The sequence below is a fragment of the Rhipicephalus sanguineus genome, chromosome 10 (genome assembly GCF_013339695.2).
Source record: "Rhipicephalus sanguineus isolate Rsan-2018 chromosome 10, BIME_Rsan_1.4, whole genome shotgun sequence".
Lineage (NCBI taxonomy): Eukaryota > Metazoa > Arthropoda > Arachnida > Ixodida > Ixodidae > Rhipicephalus > Rhipicephalus sanguineus.
Window position 1 is genome coordinate 99641933 of NC_051185.1, and position 6000 is coordinate 99647932.

Sequence of the window (6000 nt, forward strand, 5' to 3'; positions counted from 1 at the left end):
CTACCCATTATGCCCACCGAGTGTCCACCAAACCACCAACTTTCCCAGCACGCCCACCAAGGGTCCCACGATGTCCACCATTACTCCCACCATGTACACCACGTTGTCCATCATACCCACCAGAATTTCCACCATTTCCATCATAAATTTTATGATGGGCAATGCTGGGATTTTCAATAGGGAGGAGGTTTAAAAAAATGCTGGAGTGGCGATTATTGCGCAAGAGTGAAGCTGTGCCCACCAAAAGCTGGCGGCTGCGGCCGCCATCTTAGTAGGGGCACGATAAATCATCGGCGTTTGCCGAAGGAAAGCGAGCGTTCTCCACACACGCCAGACGAGTTTAATACGGCAACTTTTACGGGTCACATACTGCTCCAAGCGTGTCTTTGTGTTACTAGTTTTTTTTTCAGTAAGCCTCAAAGTCATGGCAAATTTTATTGAAGATCAATCGCCAATACTCCACTCGACGGGTTACTTTTGTCGGCAACAACTGTCTTTTATTTTATAATTAACGTAGTATTTATACTAACAGATCAAAGCCATTTGATCTCTTAGTAGGCACCACCAGAAAAGAGCATGTTTCCGAGCTCTTTGGTGGGCAAAAGCTGGCTTCACTTGTGCTGGCAAGGCGTTGCGACAGCTTCCACTCCAGAATTTTTTTTAAACCTCCTTGCTCGCATCACGTGACCTCTCGCCGCCATATCCCTTCCAAGCGCTTTTGGTGCAGGCGCGTTCAATGCAGAGCGTGGCAGGATATTTAGCAGTACCACGGTTCCCAGAAGTACTTCGTCGCTTTTTTAAACGCGTCATGCAGACAGGGGCGTAAGCAGACATTATTTTCGGGGGGGGGGGGGGCACGGGCCCGGTGTGCCAACCCTGGCTATGCCACTGCATGCAGATGCCAGAAAAGAGTAGCTCACCATCAATCGAACGTTACTGGTGAGCTACTCTGGGAATCTTGTTTGCTGTGTGGGAAAAATTAATGTCAAAGAGCGCCGTTCTACGTGGCTGCATAGTGGGCCCGAACGAATTCGCCCCCCTCGAATAACACTCCTTCCTGCAGTGAACTACACTAACTTTGCTGGAAAAGATCTTATGCGACAGGATACTTCACCTTTTCGGTTCGCTATGGCCAGCGATATTGAAAACTACATACCTTTCTATTTGCTCGGCTGTTTATATCTCGATCTGTTGCACAGATTACGCATGCTATCCGAGTTATAAGCATGTCACGCACGAGAGCGAAATCCAAGAGTTATTAAAATAATAACTGTTTACTGGTATACCTTGAAGTCAATTGTGGCATGATCATTTGGCATTGCACAAAACAGAAGCGTGGAACTCTGTTGATAAACTTGGTGTAAGGCAATGTTATCAAGCGTATTTTTAAATTTGTTGCAAAAAAATGCTACTAATGCTGCATTGCGCCGAGCGTACCCTTAAAATACTGTATAGTGGGTGAGAAATGCTCAGAGCAAAACAAAAAATTAAAGCAGATCCCACGCATTGAGGGAGTCGATTTTATGATGCGAGCCCTAGGTCTATATACATACTGTGTTGCAGTAGTATGCGCTTTAAAAATTCCGGGATGTGCTATTTCTGATCGAAAGAACATAAAGCACCATGCCGAGGAAGTTTTAATAAGAGTCCATTATGAAAAAAAAAAGTGCAGCAGTGCAGAAACCGAACCCCAGCTGTTTCCGCGCTGGCAACGCCAAAAAAAGAACTGTTTGTCGGAACACAGCAAAATATTTGCAAATTCATTGCAACGTTAGGAATATTAAGGAGACAAGAAATAGGAAATGAAACAATTTAGTGATGTCAATCATTTCTGATGGCCTATTTTCTACGTATCCCAAGATAAAATGCACCTTACCTAACGCACGCCGATTCGCCCGTGCGTTCGGCTGCTGGCGTTCCGAATCAAGACGTCGCGCAAAACTTCCAATTACCGTACACACACAACTTCTATTACACATATCAACCAGTTGAACAGCAAGCATGGTGCGCAAGCAAGCTATGTGTCAGCGATCAGTCGAAGGACGCAATGTTGAATGTTCTCGATGTTGTTGGATAACGTTATCGAGCGCAGTGAACCTGAACACCGACTGCAAAGCTAGCGCAAACAGTCAAGATGCACCAGATGTCGAAGTAAATGACATCTCGCACGATGTCACTGCGATAATGCAACTATGTTTACAGATCCGGACCTAGCGAACACGCCCGGGCGTGACACGAAAAGAGACCGATGAAGCCATGAAGAGAGTTTGCGAGCACATGGCAACATTCGCCGTACGTTTCATTAGTTACACCGCTAACCGCGCAGTCGATCCATACCTGTCGATGACTCGAAATAACTTCTAATATCCTCTTGAAGGAACACACACACACATAATGCCGTTCTGCAGAGCGTAACACGGCACTGAGGCGAAATGATCGGTCACTTCTCAACACACGCTAGCAACGCGCCGGACGGTCTGGAAGGGACATGGCCGCCGCCACCCAATGTTGCCCGCGTGCAGCCTACTTTTGCGGTACTCTGATTTTCCAGTGACTCTAGTACACGTGGGCCTTCCGCGCTCTTGGAAGCGCGCGTAAAGCGAGGGGCGTCTGCTACGCGCTGTAGTTTCTTGCGCTGAGTTTCCACACAGGGCACTTGAAGTCTACTTAATGTTTACAGTGCGGTGCGGAATGGAGCTTATCCATCTTTAAGCGTTGTGTTAGTGCTGGAGCAACAATAGAACGTAAAACAATCACGTGTGAAACGGCATCAGCGTGGCTTTGATCCGGTGATGGAGTTCGAGAACGTTGGTGCGTGCGTAAAAACGCGCAAAACGAACACGCACAAGGAAAGAACGAAAATCTTATTCTCACAGGTAATCGAAAATAGCATCACGCAAGCAAAAATTAAGAGTAATAAAAAAAAGTAAATTGCGCGCGCAGTGACCGCTTCACACTACGAGCTTTTTACTCATGGTCGCCAGTGGTTTGCTAGCCATATGTACACCACTTTATTCGACAATTTGTTAGTCTGCCCTAGCACTTTATTATGGACAAAGCACACTGGGAAGACGTAAGGGAAACAAAACAATGAGCAGAGACGGCCATACGATCGCAACGCTCTTGGCTAATTTTTGCTTTTGAGGTAGTGTACAACAAGGCTCACCGTGCGCAAACACATGAAGGAAAAGCAATGCCAGGCAAACTAACGTTATTCCACAAGTTTTTGTATAAAAGGCGTATATATATATATATATATATATATATATATATATATATATATATATATATATATATATATATATATATATATATATATATATATATATATATATATGTATATATATATATATATATATATATATATATATATATATATATATATATATATATATATATATATATATATATATATATAGACTAGATGTTTCGGAGGCAGCTCTGGTCACTCATGCATCAGTCTTGTTTCTGTCTACAGGGATCGCTAAACGTCAGCATGAAACGTTCGCATTCTCAACTTCAGATGTTCTCACGGCTCTCGGAGGCTAAAGTTCGCGTGGTTCAGAGACTACTAAAAGATGATTAAGAGTAGTTAGCTAAAACACAATTGTTTCACGGCAATTGAGTGCGCGAAAACAGTGCACCCGACCGCAATTTCCCACTTTTTCCTGGTGAGTTCAATATAGCGTCCACCACGCTTTCGTGTTGAAGCCCTGGGGTACATAAACAGCGTGTCTAGTCCTCTCTTTAATAAATATTATGGCCGATCACCATCTTCCCTCCTTGACGTCTCTTTCTTGACCGCCCCTGTCACTCCATCTGCATCCTCCACTGAACAATATGTGTTCTGCATCCTGCACTGTCGCCAGCTCGCCCGAGTGAACACTGAAGCAAGACAACAGCACCGCAAGAATCTCCATGACGGATCTCACAGCGCTGTGTTCTTCCGCCCCGGCGACGAGGTGCTACTCCGGACACCAGTTCGTACTCATGGCTTGTGCGACAAATTTCAATTTCGGTTTCTTGGCCCATACACAGACTTGGAGCTGACCAGACGGGCAGCTCCAAGACCAAGATATGACCTCCAAAGAGATGACCAAAGAGAAGAGAGCTCCAGAGATGACCAGACGGGCAAAGCAAGCCTCTTTTGTCCCGCAGAAGCGTGTAATGAGCTGCTCGGAGCTGAGAATCACGTTTGTTTTCGGGCGATCACTCATAACATGAAGTGAGGCATACACGATGTTGCACTGTTATCGTTTCATTTACTTTCGTTTGTCTAGTTTTTTTAGACGCAGAAGCCTTAGATGCCTCATCAAACGCGAAAATTGACCGTCGGCGTCCCGCGTCACCAACATGAGTGATGCACAAGATCATCACGTGATGACGTCACAGCTCGATAAAATTTGTGACGCCACTAAGACGTCTTCGTGACGTCACGTTGAGTGACGTCACATAATGACGCCATCACGTCATACGGTCGCTTTGCATTGCCTCCGTGATCTGTGGCCGATTACGGAGGCAATGTAAAAGCACGTGAGGAGCAGAAATCTTGCAATGCCTTCGATCCTGTGGGCAGTCCGAAACCACGTTATGTGCAGAAAGCTTTCGGAGAGGGGCAAGTGATTATCAATGCATCGACTGACGAAAAAGAAGAAGATGGCTTTAGTTTTCGAGTCGTCCAGGCGAATTGCATAAGGGAGCGTGTTTTTTGTGTACTTTTTCGCATACATTTTACCTATGCGGTCAGTTCTTCAAAATGTATGGGTAAGTCTTACACGTTGACATCGATATTGGTGACCACCACGTTTTTATCACCTGACGAAGAGATATCGTCAAACCACACATCGTCAGAATTATTTCTGGCCGACGAAAGCGGGTTTGCGCGCCACACGCCGTATTATTATTGTTAGTCGTTACGTAAATGGCAAGCATGCCAAGTGAGTGATGCCGTGACCTATCGGTCATATTAGGCATACATGCGTGCCCCTACATGCCAATTTTCGTGTATACCAAATGAACGACACGCGAGTTACGCGAGTAATTTTTTACTTTTGCTACCTCGGCCACGCCGATGGACACATTCGTCTTCGCATGAAAAGGCTTGAAACAGCAGAGCACACGAGGTAGCCTTGTAAAACAAAGCGAACGCACGAAATAAAAGAAAGGATACGAAAGGTGCAAACGTGTTAGCATGAGCTAGACGTTTACTACGCGCATATCTGCCACGTTCTCCTCGTTATCTCCACTTTATTCTTTCCTGCAGCAAGTCTACATTCGTTATTCCACACGAAAGTAAATTAAGCGCCTTCTCTCAAGATGAAGAGCGCGCAGAATGCGTTCCTCAAACAGCTGCGTATGTGTAGACCATCGCGGTGACAAACCAGCTGAAAGGAAATATACAAAATCCCTGTTTCACAAGGCACAAACGTGTTCTCTGTGCGATGAGTCGCTGCAGTATTATGTTTCGGTGACGCGGTATGAAACATTGGCCAAATTCGCGCAATTTTGGCTAGTAGCGGCTAAAATATCAGGCGCGTAGCAGACGCTCGCCGCATTGGCGCAGCTACTGCCGCGGAGAAAGTCCACTGGTCCGGCACGGCAGCGCCGCGGCGCCGGAGTTCACCGCAAAAGGCCCGCGCGGCTGCCATGTATTTGCGTGGCGCTTTGGACACTCCCCTTATTCTAGGTCACTCTAAAGTAGGGCAGCTCGTAATACTTAAAACAATTTTACTTATTTGCGGTCACGGCGGCCGCACTTCTGATGCCGCGAAGTGCAACGAACACATGTGTGCTTAGATATTGCATGAACGTTACAGAAGCCTACCTGGTCAAATCTAATCCGGAGTCTACTACGATGACGACCCTCATAATAACCCCGTGGTTTCGATTCCTCTTCAACCCACAGCAACTGTTATTAGTGAACCGCTCACTTTTGTGCGAAGCACAACACGTAACGCTTCCAATGAGACTCCAGTGTTTGGTTGGCTTGCGCTCTCCCCT